The 17683-nt window shown below is 48.9% G+C and overlaps 1 protein-coding gene across 1 annotated transcript in view; it reads left to right on the top strand.

Annotated features, from left to right (window-relative positions):
* The window catches only part of NUAK1 (NUAK family kinase 1), a gene marked incomplete at its 5' end in the record, with an annotated part of 68374 nt that overhangs the window by 11632 nt on the left and 39059 nt on the right, over positions 1 to 17683 (top strand). The window lies entirely within an intron of this gene.

Genomic DNA, 17683 nt, shown 5'->3' with positions numbered 1-17683 from the left:
AGGATTCCTCGATTTTTCATCATCTGGTGATACTTTTTGCAAACCACAGAGAAAACAAAACAAAAACAAAAACTCTCCCATTCCTTCCCCCCACCGCCCCAGCGCCTCCTTTAACTTCAAGCTGAAAAAGCACTTGCTGCTTGAAACAGCTCACAAAGGAAAAAATTATAACAAATATTTTGCATTTCTCTGGTGGCGGCACAGTCTGAATTCCTTTCAGCCCCACAATGAGTTCTAATTTTATGAAATGTTTGGATTAGCCACCAATTTTCCGGTGGAATTTAGGAGGCTTGTATCCGTACTTATGCTTGAAGCGAATAAATCTCGTAAAATCCATGCAGGGCCCAGTGGGACGTTGTAGCCAAGGACAAAATGACCATCAGCGGAATGATGGGGAAGAGAGAGATCTCTCTGGCAGCTGTGGGCAGGCTTTGTGGATGGTGGTGTGTTCTTGAACCACAGTCTCTGGGGCTTGGCCGGGCTGCATACCACTTCCAACTGATCATGGCCTATAAAAATTCCAGCCCAAGTACAATGCCTTGTACCTCACCTTGTTCTTTCAATTCTGAGAGCCAGAGAACGTTAGGTCATCTGGTAATTGGGTGAGAGGCATTTGATAACACATGGTGCTTCTGCCCGCCTCCCTCACCCTCATAGCACTGAGTGCTTTGTGTTATAATTTCCAGTCTACTAATCTCTTTCCGCCCCTAGACCTGTGCTGTCTCATGTGGACACACGTGCCTATTAAAGTTAACATTAATTACAGTGAAATAAAATTAAAAACTTAAGCTCCTTGGGCATACTAGCCACATGTTAAGTGCTGGATAACCCTATGGGGCTGGTGGCAACCATCCGACAATGCAGGAAAGATCATTTCCATTATCATAGAAAGTTCTAAAGGGTGGCGCTGTTCTAGAGGCCGAGTTTAATGACAGAGAGACATGCTCCACCCGTTTCCTTGCTTTATTAGCTCCATTCACAGCACTTGTCACCATTTTAATTATCTCTAAACAACCTCATTCATCATCTTCTCTGCATCTCCATTGTCTAGAACAGTGCCTGGTATATAGTAAGCACGGTGAAGATTTTTAGAATAAATGAATGAAGTTGTCTGTCTGGTTTAGCATTGCTTTGCATGTGCCTGCCACCTTCAAAACAACTGACTGACTACTTATTGAGTTGTAACTCTTGAATGGATTCATCTGATATTTGTTGAGCACGTACTATGTGCAAGCCTCTCAGGCTATGATGGTGGGCAAACGGACACGACCCTCTAGTTGATGAGCTTAGCCAGTCTAAGGGCTCTTAGATTTGTGGGGACATGGGAATCTCCTGGGTGTGCCAGTTAAAATGCACCATCTTTGGCACCCACCCCAGAGAGCCTGGTCCAGCAGGGCTGGGGTGCGACTTAGGGAGACCTGGGAATCTTCAGCATTTTAACCAGATAACACAAGGGAAGGTGATGGGGTTGGTCCGTGGTCTGTCCTTGGGAAACACAGTAATGGAAAGCTCGTTGTATTCGTCTGAGGATATACCCCCCACTTTCTTCAGTCCTCACCTTCTTTTGTGATAACTGGAGGGCCCTAAGACCCCACGCCTTTATATTGGAACCGTAGTTTGAGGTCTCTTTGCCTGTTATTTTCCCATGGAGTAATAATAATAGCAAACAATTACATAGCAGGAATTGTGCCAGGCGGTAGTCTAAGCACGTTGAATCTCTGACCTAATTCATCCTCATGGTAACCCTGAGAGATGCACAGCATTATCATCCCCGTTTTACAGTGGATAAACTGAGGCACAGAAAATTAAGTCACTGGCCCACGTCTGCACTACTTGAAGGGGAATGCCAGCGTGGAAGTGCTGCGGGGCTGCTGCTCTGTCACTAGACTTTGAGCTGCTGCCCCCCAAATGCCGAATGTGCCTTTATATCCTTTTCTGCCAGTTGCTCAGAATCAGAGTCAGGTATATTTAGGAAATGCCTTTTGAGGGGATTAACACGTGTGGGCCTTAGGAGCTCTGTTGATCTGCAAATGCCCATCCCTGGCCTCAAAGAGCATAATTAATTCAGACATTCCCTTGGGCCTACTATACCTCACCCCTGTGCTGCCAGGTGTAAGAGGCTCGCAGCTAACAGGAGAGACAGAGGCAGAGGCAGGGACTTCCCGAGGAAGTGTCACACCCAGGTTAGGTCTTCCTCTCGCCAGGAAAAGCAAAGCAAATCTTACAAGCTAGGTGTTCCCTCATTTTGCTTCTTGTGACTCTCCATTCTTTGCATAGTTTTGCTGTAGAATAATATGGCTACTTCACCAGTAGGGGTTCTGAGTGCGTGTATTTTGTATGTGTGATGGGGGACAGCCAACAGAAGGAAAGATGTGCCTCGCTCCCGTCCTTTTTTTTCCCACCTAGCAAGGCAGGAAGCCCCTTAGAGTTGGGAGATGCCCAGAACTCCTGACCCACTTGGGAGAACCTTGAAAGAAGGGGAGCGAAGGGAGAGGAGAGAACATTTGTAGAATAATCACCCTCCATGAGGCCGTTGACGTGCAGCATCTTATTTCACAGCAGCTCTGTCATGAAGGGACCGTTATTCCCACTTTGCAGTTAAAAAAGTTGATGCTCAGGAAGGGTAACTGATTTGCTCAAGTAAGCAAGGTAGCGCCAGAGTTAAAAACTCAGGTCTGTCTGACCCCTCTGTGGGCTCTTCCAGCTACACCGCTTGTTCTCAGTCCCAGCGGAGCATTAGAATCACCTGTAGGGACCTTTTAGCAGCTCTCTGTGGGTGGGGCCCGGGCATCACCATCTTTAAACAGACGCCTAGGTGCACGGCTGGAGCTGAGACCATGGTGGAGCATGGTGATGACGGAGGCCCAAGGGTCTGCGCTCCTGAAGGTGTCCCATCCATGCCTGGTCCACCTGGGACCTTGCCCACAGCAAGGTGAGGCCCCTCCCCTATGTGGCTCCCAGTGTGCTTCCGCCACGGAGGGCTGGTGTGTCCAGAGCCATCCCGCTGGACCTGAGCCGCGGACCTTTTGCTCTGTTGCATCAGACGCTGCTTGTAAATCAGCAGCTGGCTTGTTTTCTTGTTAGGCTCCAGTTGTGGCGACTTTTGTGTGTCTATTTATTTCAGGGAAATAATTCCGTCCTGCAAAATCGATTCCCTGGGGGTTACAGAAGTACATTTGGAAGGACGTCTTTTACTGGGGTGACCCGAAATGTCCTCTTTCAAAAGAGGCTACAGCTGTTCCTCTTCTCCCAAGCCCTGTCTCACTTTGCCCTCTGACACCATCCTCTCAACCTCGTATTTTGAAGGTCTCACTGCAGGGTTCTTACACACATTTCTGCGTGTGGCCTATTTGTTAACAATAATAATTTTAAAAGGGGCTTTGCAGTACGTACTGTATGTTGGACAGTATTGGGCATTTTTTGTATGTTGTCTCATTGCATTTTGCCTTTTCTTGGCAGTGATGAATCTGGGGATCTTTATCCTCAAATGGAGGAAGTTACAATTACACCATGATTTGCTGGCGTTTTGGGAGGATGAGGTGCTCCATGGACTATAGAAGCTGCCATATTGGGGCAGTTGGCTTGGCTGGGGTGGTGGTGGGGAGTTGGCTAGTAAAACAGAAGAGGGTGGAAGAAGCAGAGAGCAGCCCAGCGGCCCCTAGGGTTCAACGTGACATGAGCCCAGTCAAGAAAGTGGAGAATTCTTGTTAATCTGATGCATTGGTTAAGTGGAAATACTGAAAGGTTATAATAGAGAGCTCTAAATATAGTTTTCCAGGTAATTGAAGCTCGCTTATATACAAGCCAATCTTTTAAAAAATTGTAGCCATTTCTTATGGAAATCTTTCTCAGTTGGATGCACACTTTCTTGCTTTCTTAAAACGAAGTACCTTGAAGGTAGTTAAACCTTTTCTCGAAGTCTTTTGGGGAACTTCTAAATGGTTCTCAGTACTGTATTTTGGAGTTCTCATGTCTGCTATTTATAGTTTGTCTGTCTGCTCCTTCATCAGCTTCCATGCCTTTTTGTGACCCTTTTTTAAATGATAACATTTTTCTTTTCCCTCTAGCAAAAATAATGCATGCTCAATACTGAAAACTCACAAGACACAGAAAAGTTAAAGACGAAAGGTAAAAGCCAGTCGTCCTGTCTTGATTCCACCAGGGAGACTGTCTCTAGTGGCTTTCTAGTTCCATATTTCCACTTCTCTACAGCTTTGCCATGACAAGCTTGTTAGAATTGTGTCAGCAGGAAAACATTGGGTGACCATCTTCAGGGGCTCAGTGGATGGAGTCTATGCCATTTCTTGGGGTGGCTTTTCTAAGAGTTCGTTTCCTTTCTCATACAGTCTTCAGAGCTGAATGGGCCCTGACAATGAACCTGATGAGATTCTGTTTTCTCTTGTAAAAGAATGAGCCATTCTGGGGAGAGTTGACCCGGCCAGGCTCACTCAGTTAGTATGTGGCTGAGATGAGTCTCTTGATTCAAGGTCCAGTACATTTCTCATTTCGCCACATCTTACCTGTGTTCCGGAGGGACAAGTGACTTTGGAATAAAGGAGCTATTGCTATATTTGGAAAACTAAAACCAAGAGAAAACCTACCTTCACCTCAATCATCTAGGTTGCTCAAGTGACAGATTTTTTTAACTTCTTTTCTGAGGGAGTAAGAAACAGAATGTGGCCTCCTCCTTAGCATGCCAGCCAGACCCACTGCCCTTTTGAACATCAGTCTTAGATTAGTACCGAGATGGACTCAGAAACACACTTGAAAGCAACTTGCATTATTATCCGTACATAGCTTACATTTTATGACCTTCTTAAAGATGCAGGGAGCATAAATCTTGGGGAGGACCGTCTTATTTACTTGTTCTTCTTTTCTGCAGATGGGATGCTTGCATCAGAGCCTGGCTGGCTTCAGATGTCTGCTCCAGGATATTTTAGCTGAACTGTATGAGTCCATTAAACAAATGTAAGAGTTTTTGGGAAAGGAGGGCTGTGTCTCAAACCAAATGTTTTACATGGAGAACATCTGGGGAATATTGGTATTTGTGTGTACAGTACATCAGAAAGCAGCTTGGCGGGGTTCAGCTGGGATGTTTCTGGCCTGCGGTTGCTGGATTTGACAGTTGTATTGTAAGGGAATGGTTCTTATGAAGTGTTGCCATAAAGGCAGGGCTTGGTCCAGGAAGGGGTGTCCTCGTTTAGCCGTGCACTCAAATTGCTCTGATTAGCTCCCCAGCCAGATCGCCCACGACATTTGAACAGTCTGATATCTGAGCTCGTTTAAACAATGGAGAAAAGAAGCATCACAGTGCCAGGTGTTTAAACAATGGAGAAAAGAAGCATCACAGTGCCAGGACTTGGGGTGTTTCTCCTTCACCCTGTGGTTGCATGGATTTCACGACACTTGGAAACAGGTGTGGCCCAGTGGAGGTAGTATTGGCCACAGAATCCAAGTACCTGGGTTGGAACTTGGGGTGTTGCCTTTATGACCTGTGGGGGACTCAGAGAGTTCCTTTCTGCAGGATCAGTTTCTTTCTCCTGCAAAATAAGTAATTTGTCTCATGGGTGGTAGGGAGAGTAAAATAAAGCGAGATGGTACTGTGTACATGGTGGGGGGGCCATTTACACACCTTGGTATTGCATACACGGGTTTGCAGTCTCACCCGCAAGTATAGAATCAACGTGGACCAGAGTGGAATTGGGAATCTGACATCAGCAACTTGTAGATTTTGGCCCAGGTTGGTGGTAGTGGGTGGATGAGTGAACATTCTTTTTTTTTTTTTTTTTTTTTTTTTTGCGGTACGTGGGCCTCTCACTGTTGTGGCCTCTCCCGCTGCGGAGCACAGGCTCCGGACGCGCAGGCTCAGCGGCCATGGCTCACGGGCCCAGCCGCTCTGCGGCATGTGGGATCTTCCCAGACAGGGGCACGAACCCACGTCCCCTGCATCGGCAGGCGGACTCTCAACCACTGCGCCACCAGGGAAGCCCTGGGTGAACATTCTTATAAAAATTATGACTGATGGGATTCAGCATGTTTAATTCAGTTCAACTCAACACGTGTTTATTGAATGTCTGTTATGGGACCGGACTCTTCCCTAGTTGCTGGGGACGCAGGGGTGAATGAGGGTTCCTATCCTGCCGTCTCTGCTTCTTATTCCTGGTATTGACCGTGAATGACTCTCCCTCTTGTTATATTATGTGTTGACTGTGATTTAGGTAGTACAGACAACGACTGGCATATTAGTCTGCTTGGGCTGCTGTAACAATACCATGGCCTACGTGGCTTAAATGACAGAAATTAATTTTCTTACAGTTCTGGAGGCTGGAAGTCAAAGATCAAGGTGCCGGCAGGGTTGGTTTCTGGTGAGACCTCTCTTCCTGGCTTGCAAATGGCTGCCTTCTCCCTGTGGCCTCACATGGCTTTTCCTCAGTGAGCACGTGCTCCTGGGGTCTCTTCCTCTCCCTCCAAGGACTTCAGTCTTGTTAGATCAGGACCCCACCCTTATGACCTCATTCAACCTTAGTCACCTCCTTAAAGGCCCTGCCTCCAAATAGTCACATTGGGGGTTAGGGCTTCAACATTTGAATTTGCTGGGGGGAGGGGAAGACAATTCAGTTTATAACAACTGGTAATATTTTATAGGGTAGAATATTATCTGGCAGGGAATATCGTTGGACTTTCTGCACCTTTCTTGCAAGATTGGTCAAAACAACCTGACTGAACCCCCAGTCAGCCAGAAAAAAAGGCCAAATTCCACAGTAATTTACTATGTCTTTATTGGGGTGAGAGAGGAAATTATTGTAAGAATTAATCTGGATGGGTCCTGAAGACGGTATTTCAACTAGTACCAGTCAAGTGAAGTAGTCAGAGGCCCATCTTATGGAGGGGATGATGGAGTGTAAGGCACATGACATGAGTGAGCAAAGAGGACAGGGGAGATTCTCTCCTGGCTCTTGTCAGGGATGGGAAAATTCATACTCTGGGCAAAGTGAGACTCAATTCTCCTCTTAGGAGCATGAGGGAGACTTGGGGGTGGAAATGGGAGAATGAGGCCTGGAAGGACTTCTACATCAGTTTCTGCCTATGATCTCACAAAAGAACACTTTGCTGGGAAGGGTCTCAGAGTCCTAGGAAGAGCATCTCCTTGGCCAAACTGTAGGTCATGTGTCTCCCCATTGGCATGGGGAGGGTGCAGTATCTTGACTGTCAGTCTCTTTAGCAGTGGGATAGGGGTGGGCCCCAGTGCAATGTCAGGGTGCTCCTACTAGTAGAAGGATGAATGAGTGCAGGGCAGGGAGAGCCTGTCCATTGCCCTCTCCATGGGATTGTAAGCAACTTGAGGGGTCGGTCCATGATCTGCAGGACCTTGATCGGTACCTTATCTAGAGCAGATTTCCCAGGATTGCTTGCTGGAGAATTGACTCACTGTTGCATTTTAGGGATGTGCTTCCCGGACCCTCTGGTCTGATTCTGCCTTTTGTTCAGCTGTGTTGCCTGGCCCTGCAGAGAGCAGCAAGAAACACCAGTGGATGTGCTTTTGAAGATGGGACTGATTTGAATAAGAAAAGACTTGGGGTGGGGACAAGGCGGTGCGGTGTGGCTTGGGTGGTGCCTGCATCTCCGGAGACTCCGATTCAGCCTTCTTTACAGACACCCGCTAAACGCCAGGCGCTGTGCTACGTGCTTTGTCAGTGTTGCTACCGAGCTTCAGAGTGTGGTCTTTGGGTTTCCCGAGACCCAGCTCTCCTGTTCATTAGTTGTGTGCCCTAGGGCAAGTTACTTCACCTTCCTCAGACTCAGTTTAAATTCACTGAGAAAGCAGAAATACTCTTTTAGTAAGAATTTCATGAATGAGCTGTTGAGAGGATGTTGAGGATGGTGCCCAGTGCCTGGCACACAGTAAGGGCTTGATAACTGGGAATTAGCATGATTACCACTAGCTATTGTTGTGAATTCTCTCCCAGCCTTTCTGGAGTGGGCACTATTATTGCTCCATTTTAAAGATGAGCAAGTTGAGGCTCAATGATTTTGGGACAAGCAGGGATTCAGCACTTGAGAGTTTAGCCAGGTCAAAGAAGACTCAGTGGCAGGGGGCTGGGGGCTGCGTTGGGTGGAATCAGATGCCCTATTACTGTTGTATGGTTTCATAAAGGTCCTTCTTCATACTTGGGGACCATGTCAGCCACAGCTCTTTGGCGTATACAGAACACCAGTTACCTGCCAGGCAGTGGAGATGTTGCAATGAATAAAACAGAAACAGTCTCTGTGTGAATGAAGCCTGTAAGTAATGGTGAGCAAGATTAGGAAAGGGGACCTATATGTGCGTTTCGGGGGCTTATTGCAGGGGGTGGGTGCGGAGGAGGGGGTCAGCTGGAGAAGTTAGTTGCAGACAGTAGGGTGTGGGGGGATCCGGGCAGAGGAAATGACAAGCATAAATGTCCAGGGGCATGGACACACCCAGGCTGCTCCTTAAGTCCCTGTAATGACCACAGACCCCTGCCCCAACCGCCCTGAGGGTAGGCACTGAGTGATGGGTGTGGGTGAGGCCCATGGAGGCAACCGGCCTGATGGGGTGGCAGGAAATTTCCACCTGGGACTGAGCATGCGCCTTGGGGGTTGGGCTGGCAGAGCTGGGTGGGGGCTGTGCCTTTGTAGCTGGAGGTGCTTCTGTGACAACATCCCTGGTAGCAGGTTGGCCGGGGGGTAATTAGCGGGCTGACAAGCATCCAAATGGATTGTGCCAGGAGGGGGGGTGGGGGGTGGGGTGGGGAGAGGATGTTGGGGGGGAGTGGAGGGCGATGGGGGGGGTCCAGCGGGGGGGGAAGCGGCTGTGGAGCAGGGATAATGGACACTGAGAGCTGAGAGCTTCTCCTGGAAGGAAAAGAAGCTGCTGCTTGTGAGGAGATGATGAATGAGGCCTCTGGGGGTGGGGGCGGGGACAGACTGCAGCCCGGGCTCTTATTCCTTCCCTGTCTGATCCGTCTTTTTTTTTTTTTTTAACATCTTTATTAGAGTATAATTGCTTTTCAATGGTGTGTTAGTTTCTGCTTTATAACAAAGTGAATCAGTTATACATATACATATGTCCCCATATCTCTTCCCTCTCTGATCCGTCTTTGCGCTCTAATTGCTATATGCCTGTTTTTCGCCTAAGAGGGATTCTGTCAGTATAAAAATAACCTCTGAGGACTCTTCTCTTTCACTTATCTTTAAAATCACCCATGGTTAAAATATAAAATTTAAAGCCATGCCCTTTAATTTGTGTGTGTGTGTTACATGTATCCTACCATCTTAAGAAATTAAAAAACTTTCTTTTTTTCTTTGTTCTGCTTACCTGGATCAGCTAAACTCAGTTGGCTAATTTCCTTTCCCTTTGGAAAACTAATGTTTCTTTGGTCTTTTGTGTCCCTTTTTCATTGGTTCCCAAGGTCAGTGATTCAGTGGCCGCCTGAAGTTAATATTTAAAAGCAATGTTTTCAGTGAATTAAGAAATAATGGGAGAAGAACCGCCCAGGTATGCCTACTCACGTGTGATATCAAATCAAGCTTCAGATATTGGAACAAGGATCGGACTGAATTGGACTGAAAAGTGTCCCCAGCAGGTCTGTGTGAGGACAGCCCCCTGGCGTCAGATGGAAATGAAATCACGCATCGTGCTGTGAAACGGGTCCTAAATTGCCAACACGCTTAGGAGTGGCTGTCACCTCCGCCCCACGCCCCCACCTCAGTTTACTAATAATGCAGCAGTTCTGGGGACTTCACTGTGCTGGGGCCTGCCTCACATGTAAATGTGAATTTAAACCCTTTTTTTTGGGGTGGCAGTTTCAGTCCTGCTGCTAGCTGTGGTTTGGAATTTGGTTAGGAATCCCCACCCAGGGTATGATGTATCCAGGAGTGGAGTGGGAATCAGGACGCTTGTTGCCGTTCCAGTACTGCTGTTAGCTTCGTGAACTTGGGCCTGTACTTTAATCTCCCGGGGACTCGGTTTCCTCATCTGTAAAACGAGGGGGCTGGCATAGAACATTCTGGGGCCCTTGTAGCTCTAACATCTGCCAGTGATGATGTTGCTGGTTATGCCTTCTCGCCCTTCATCATATACACAATCTGATACGATCCCCACAGCAACCTCGTGGGGTCCGTGCTCTTGTCACCTTATTTGCAGATGAGGGAACTGAGGCTGTGACATGTTTGTCTGAGTACCTCCCTGTGCAGGGGGCACCTGGGCCAAGTCCCTGTGACTGATGCCAGGGCCAAGGGGCTGAGGCTGGCTTTCTTAGCAGTTCTGGCTGGGGCTCTGCTGGGCTTGGAGCTTGGTAAATCGAAGTTGCACAATCCTAAGCTTATTCAAGCTGTGGTATAAACAGTGTCAGAGTGATCAGATGCTACTACTTGAGGCTGTCCACCTTAGAAGTAACCTCAGCCCTCTGGTCTGGTCTGCCCTCCCCCAGAGCTGTTGAAACCTGGAAGAAGAGTCGTTGAGCTTTAGATCTCTGAGTTGGTGCTGCGTTTGGCTTTCAGGAATGCGAGAGTCCAAAAATCACCCCCTGCTTGGCCACTCGGGTCCCAGCTGAACAAGCCTCGCGTTTTCAGTATTTTTGTGATGCTGGTGTTGCCTGTGGAGCATCTCTTGTGCTACTGGACACCATTTCCTGCAGGGGGCCTTGGGATGGTTTCTTAAGAGATTTCCAGCGGATCCCCGTAAGAGGGGGCTTCTCACAGCCCCGGCTAGACCCTCTCTCACAGAGCAGGCAGGATGGGGGGCTCCGGAGCTCACCTCCTCTCTCCTCCTCTGGACACATTCACTTTGACCAGGCGTGGGAGCTCCAGGTGGCCTGCAGAGCATGAAGTAACCCATGAGCAGCCAGCTTCCGTGGCCTCCGGGCATCCACAGGCCTGCCTCGGGCTAGGATGAGCCAGATGTCCTCTGGGAACAAACCTTCCCTTTCCCAGGGGCAAATGAATACAGGTCACTGAGTCCCTTCAAGGAAGTAGCTTGTTTTAAATTCCCCTCTTTCTAGATGGGCAGTTCATGAATTTTCCTTAATCATCGAGCATTTAATATGACTGCATAGTATTTAAGTTACAGAAGGAGTGCCATCCCGGCCACATTGACTGTGGTTTAAGGTCAAACTAAAGAGTGCCGCAGAATCACCGGGGAAGCTTGTAAGAAGTGCCCGTCCCAGCTTGTCCTCATCCTCGAATTCAATAGGTCTGGGCTGGACCCTGGAATCTGCATTATGGCAGTCAGCATCCCCCTTTCCTCCCCAGACGGAGGATCTGACGCAGGTGGTACGCCAGCCAGCCTTTGGCCAAGTGCTGTCTCCTGGAATCTAACTGCGTGCTCGGGGTGGGCTTGTCGCTTGCTCTATCATTGCTGCTGGCGCTAACTTTCCATCGGTGCCTGCCCGGTCAGCCCTGGCCACTGTCTCCTGTTTACAAACCTCAGCGCCATACAGGGAGTGTAAATCTGCCTGCAGTTTCTTAGTCATTAATTCCACTTCCCTTGTGGCATCGACACATGCAATAATGACATTCTTCGCTCAGCCCTTGAAGGGGGCAGGTCCAGAACAAGGGATGACTATCTGTAGATAGAAACATGCCAGGCCCTTCTGAGGACCTCCGAAGTGGGCCCTGGCCCGGTCAAATAAAAATCTGCTTTGCTGTTTCAATTCTGCAGATAGAACACATTTTTCATGGCAGGAGGAAAAAAAAAATCAGGGTCATCTGAGGAAACACCATCTCTTATGGGGAGTTTTGGGAAATCGAGGATTGAGAGCTGATTTACACAGGATTATATGTTCAGAACCTCTTAGAAGGTTAAAAGGCTGGTGGTGGCGAATGGTAGGATAATGTTCTTTGAAGAAAAAGGTCTTTCTTCTATATGCTGTGCTCCCTGGCGTCAGGACGCCTCTCCTCAGAGCCTGCTGATACAGCTCTTGGCTTCCAACCTGCTTCTGTCTGAAGAAACATCCACACATTGACATGAATCAATAGACCAGAGAGGAAGAGGCCCACGGTGGAGCTGCCTTGGGTTCCCATGGGGCTGAACGTTGCATCACGGCAACTTGCTAGAGTGTTGTCCTGAGTTGGCCAGACTCCTCACAAAGAGCTGGGGGGCATTTAATTAATCAGGGGCCTTGGCTGCAAGGTGGCCTCCTGGCTGGTGTCACCGTGGTGATGGCCGGGCACAGCCTTTCTAAGTGAAAGCCGTTTGGTGATCCTGGGGAGCTTTGGACCCGTGGGGCCCATGCGGAGCTGTGCCTTTGCCTTGAACTCGGACCATCAACCAGGCCAGAGCAGGAACGCCCTACGCTGGCCTCCAACTTGACTTGGCTAACCATTCATTCCCACTGCAGATGGCCTCTGGGCCTCTCGGTAAGAAAAGGTCCCCTGAGCTGCCTCTGACTCAGTGCCTTGCAGCTCCTGTGGAGCAGTGGAACGTGGCCGGGTGTGAGATCACACCTGTGAATGGCAGGGAAGCTGCCAGCTCCTGTTGCCGGGATTAGAACTCAAACTTGTTCTCACTAAGTGATGCTAATGCCGTGTTTTATGGCCCTGTTTCTTCCCTGCTACTCAGTCCCCGACTCCTGACCTCCCAGGACCTCACATGGGACCCTGTAAAAAACTTCATCTGCTTGGAGGGGGCCCATCACACTGGGCTTTGGGGACTGTTTGGGATCCTTTGAGAGATTCTGTCACCTGCCATGTTTGCTGTCCATCCCGACTTTATCCACAGCCTCAAGAATCAGCAGCCTCTGGGCTCAGCCTGCCTGGATTCAAGTCCTCGCTCCATCTCTTCCAGGCAGTGTGACTTTGGGCAATGTTTATCTCCTCGGTGCCTAGGTGCCCCTGTGCAATGGGGTCGTAGTTAGGACTAAATGAGATAAAGTCCACTGGCACATGGTTAACACATACTAGATATTAGTTACTGTTGTTATTAAGAATATTGCCGTTGCTTTAAAAATGTTGATCTGTTAGGCCAAAGACAAAGCACTAAGATCTTGCTACTCCAAGTGTGGTCCCTGGGCTGACAGCACTGGTGCATCACCTGGGAGTTTGCTGGAACCCCAGAATCCCAGGCCCCACCTTAGACCTGTGGATTCAGAATCTTCATTTTGACCAGATGTCCGGGACCCCTTAGAGAGGCACTGTTCTGGAACAGCCTCTCTTTAGGCTGACAGATGTCAATCAGTGAGCACCATGGGAGGTGGCTGTGGAGGGAAGAGGGTAGTGATTCTTTTGGTTGGAGCCTCAAATACAATACACACAGTCTGCCCGGAATTTTCTCCACTCCCCAAAGCAGCCCAGGAAGATGGCTGGCTGCCCTGCTCTGTGTAGGCATGCAGGCTGGATATTAAATTTAACCTGTTCTTGCCTCAGTACAAATGTGGGGAAGGGGAGGATGTGTGTGGGAGGAATGGGGAGGGGAGAGGCCCATGTGATGATGTGCTGTGGGCTTGTCACCCCTTTAAATGTGGCCCAAGACCCTGTATCACCGTGTCGTTCTGACAGGCCTCGTTATAGTCACTGCCATTCAGTGAACACCTGAGGGCCAGGCACTGTCCTTACTTCTCCTCCTTACAACAGCCCCAAGAGTTAGGACTTGCTGACCCCATTTTACAGACGAGGAAACTGAGACCTGTTAGGTTCAGGTTTGCCTGAGGTCATCCAGCCAGCAAAAGCCTGAGCTTTCATCATACTGCTCTGCTCCCCGTAGCCCTGCCTAGATCCCCGAGCTCTTAACATTCACAATGGCCACTGTGGAAAAGGAAGCCCAGCAGGCTGCAGAGCAGGTAGTTCTGGGTGATTATTCAAAAAAGGAAAAACAACCACTGCAGAAGAGAAGGCTGTTATATTTAGCAAGGGATCAGCATTGGCCGGGCTTTTTGCCTCTTAAACAGTCAGGCACCGCAGGGCAGAATTTGCAGGTCCACAGCCATAAGGTTTAATCATTGAACGACAGGGTGGCCTCATTTATAAGGCACACGGGTGATGTCTAGACTTGGGAACACTTAGGAAAGGGGCTGGGTTGTGCGTTGGGCTTAAACACCTGAGTTCCCAGCTTCAATCATTTTGAAGGCAGAGTGAAATCTCTCCAGCGCCTGCAGGAACCAACTGGACTTTTTTTTGGAGGGTGTATGATTTCAGACATTTGGTAACCGCTTCCTGCTGGGCCCTTTCCTTACCTCTGTCTTTCTTTGTAGATATGGGTGAGGATTGAGGAAAACTGGGGAGGAGGTTTGCTCCATAATATCGGGCATCTCTGTGTATCTCTTTGGTAGCCTTTGGCCACTATTGGAAGGAGAAAGGGGAAGTGGCCCTGAGGTTGCTTTTCGGGTTCCAGTTGTTCGTCCTCCTGTCTGGTCTCAGACTCAGGAGCCACGGATGCTCATGTGGGCTCAGCTGTTCTGAGCTTCCAGACATTTCTGATGAGGGTACAATTTAAAGACCCAGGAGAGAGATTCTCCTGCCCTTTTTGCACTTTGGGAACAAATGTGGTCTCCATTCCCTAGACCTTCACTTGCTGCCCCACGAGGAAGCCGGAGGAATTTATGGGGTATTGTCTCTGGGTTAAATGTGGCTGACATTTATTAAGCCCTTATCCTGGGCCAGGCATGTTCTAAGCCATTTAATCCTCATAGGGCCCTGTGAGGCAGGTCCTGTATTTTCCTGCTTGACAGATGAGGAAACTGGAGCACAGAGAGGTTTTGCAACCTGCTCAAGGTCACACAGCTGGTGAGTGGTTTTAGCCAGGACTCAAGGCCATGTCCTTAACCATCATGCTGCCTCACCGTGTGCTGGCTCAGTTTATCCTTCAACTTCACAAAGGAGGCACTGCATTACGTTACAGAAGCTGCATTTTTAGATCTCATTCTCCTTTTTAAACAACTCTTCAGAAATGTGACAACCGTTTTTAGCTATCTGGCTCCTATGGAAACATCCTGGGAGCTGGATTTGGCCTCAGGCTGAATATGCATCAAACAAAGGAGCAGGATAATTTCAGACGGTGTGGGAAAGGTGTAGGGAGAGTATAAGGCCAGGAGTGTCCTTATCAGGTAGAGGGGTCAGGGAAGGCCTCCCTAAGGGACCACGGAGCTGAAGCTTGAATGATAAGGATGTAAAGATCCGGCGGTGTGTAAAGCACTTATCACAGTGTCTGTACCGTATATTAAGTGCGTCGTGAATGCCGCTATTATTTCTATCCTTATTGCTTTCGTGGTTGGCCATTCATTGGATCTATGACCTTGGGTGAGTCATCTCCCGCTCTTGGGAGTTGAACTGAATGTCTCCCCTCTGGCCTTGACAGTTCTCAGTGATTTCTAGCATTTGTCTCCCACCACGCCTTTGAAATAGGGGGCAGAATGAGCCCTCTTTTACACTTTCAATAGAAGATTCATTGTCGGAAGAGGGAAGCTTTTGTGGAGGGACAACCACCATGGCTATTAACATTTATGGAGCCCTTTTAGTTTCCTCAGTGCCGAGCGGGGTGTGATTAGAATGTGGGCACTTTCCTCTTCACACTGGGCTGGAAACATCCCTCTGGCAAAGACACCGTGGGACCGTTGGCCTCTCGCTCCATGGTTGGGGGGATTGACAAGTCCACTTATTTTCTCAACCCCTGGAATGTCACTACCCTCCCCTGACCTTGGATGGTGAAAGAATTTATTTCTATTGTCATTTGACAATAGGGCCTCCCCAAGGCCAAGTTCAGCCTGCTGTATAATCAAAGGGGTAGTTTCACCACTCGGCCCATCTTTAGTTCCTGGAGGAATGTAGGAGTTGGTCCAAGAGCCACCCACATCCTCCACGGCCTGAGTGCGTTCACTGTCGGCTTCCTCCAGCGCAAGCTCCCAGGATCGCAGGCCCTGCTCAGATAAATTAAAGCCTTCAAGTCATGTCTTTACATTTGACGTAAGCAAAGGCAGGCATTTCTTGCTGCATCCTGAATGGGGCTGTCGTGAGGGCCTGGGGGAGCTGGGGGGCCTGGCACCCTGGTGAAAGGGGGCCTTGAAGCTGGAAGCTCATTCATCTCTGTGCAGCCTCCTTGTCTCCCCAGACGCGTGGTCCATCCACACTCTAGGGAGGGTGCTACCTGCCCCTGGGTTTACAGCAGGGCGTCCTGTGTTTCCTGTTTGCTTTCCCCATTCCTCAATTGCCCACGTTAAGTAGGACGCCAAAGAAATCCTAAGTCACCTTCTTGACGTGCCTGTCTTGGTGGTGCTGTTTGACTGGAGTGGTCCCTCCGTTTTTGCTCCAATTCTACTATCACTTCCCTGGTCTGGCCTCTCATCCACCTAATAACATCAACCCCTGCCCCCCTGCCCTTCTTCCCTCCTTCCCCCTTCCCTCTCTATGTACCTGCCTCCCTGCCCACACTCAGTGTTTTCTCAGGCCTGCCACGCGCCAGGCATGGTTTTAAGCGCTGGAGAGAAAGCAGTGAACAAGATCCCCACTAGTGTAGGGTCAGGTAATGAATGACACCAATACTGATTTAATGACAGCTGGGGAAAGGTCTGCAAAGGAGAAATCCGGGGACCTGCTGGTTGATTTAACCAGCAAAGAGCAAAATCAAGAATAATAAGAGCTTCCTAAGTCTTGTGGCGTCACAGATGGACCGGTTGTATTTTAGAGACATTTCCGTGTATAGCGCTGCACGGGGATCTGGTGCCCAGTCGGAAACTTCAGATGATCACAGGTGTGAGTGCATTCCTGCTGCAGCCGCCCATGCTTGACCCTGTGATAGGCGAGGTGTGGCCCTGGGCTGCTGCTAACAAGGACTTTTTCCTCCAGAGCCTTTGCAATCCGAGGGGTGGTTTTACTTCCTTTCATCCAGGAAAGGTTGCTAAGGTGAGGGTCGAGGTCACAAGAGGACCAGTTTGGAGGGAACTAAGCAGGCTTTCAGAGCTGGCAGCAAATCGATTGGCAGGTTTCCTTGTTACCCATGGCTAACCCCCTCCGCCAAAGTAGTTTTTGCCCCCCTTAGAGCCAAGGCGGATTAAATTACCAACCAACTTGTTTATGAGCAGAGGTGAATTCATTGGCAAACATATTTCTTCCTTATTAGATTCCCATTGTCCTTTAATGTCTTTTTATTTATGTGTTTCTTTTGAGTAATTGCTCTGCGCCTTGGCCCTGGCAACTCTCTGCAGTTTGGATTTGCAGACAGCATTGGCACGGAGCTTTTGGAATCAACTGGGGCTGGGCAGGGAGTCTAGCTTAGCTTCCTTGGTTTTACTCTGACTTTTCTCAAGCAGGGCCTTTTGGTCGAATCACTTGCTGTCAAAGGTGCCTTAGTGAGAGGAAGGATGTAGGAAGGATTTGGCTTCTGAGCAATTGCATCAGCATAGCATAAGCCGGAGTCTTAAAACCCAAGGTTTGAGCAGAACTGGCCTTGAGACAGGCCACGCAGTAAAGCCTTTTCTATCCATCACTGCGGCAGCTGCATGGTGGGGCTGAGTGATGCTAATTTCACCTCTCCATGTTTAGTCATCGACACCCTGTAAACCAAGCTCTCCTTTTTTCTTTTTTCAAAGGATCAGGATTCCTAGAGTAAATGAATCTGGCCACGTGAAGCAGCCCTCTGCTTTGTGGAAAAAAAAAAAAAAAAAAAAAAGCCACCATCCCAAACCCAGGCTGTTAAAACCTGATGTTTTCTGTTGTCTGGAGAAGGGTGTTTTTG

Source organism: Grampus griseus, assembly GCF_964374135.1.
Source record: "Grampus griseus genome assembly, chromosome: 11".
Taxonomy (NCBI): domain Eukaryota; kingdom Metazoa; phylum Chordata; class Mammalia; order Artiodactyla; family Delphinidae; genus Grampus; species Grampus griseus.
This window is presented reverse-complemented; position numbering and strand designations above follow the sequence as displayed.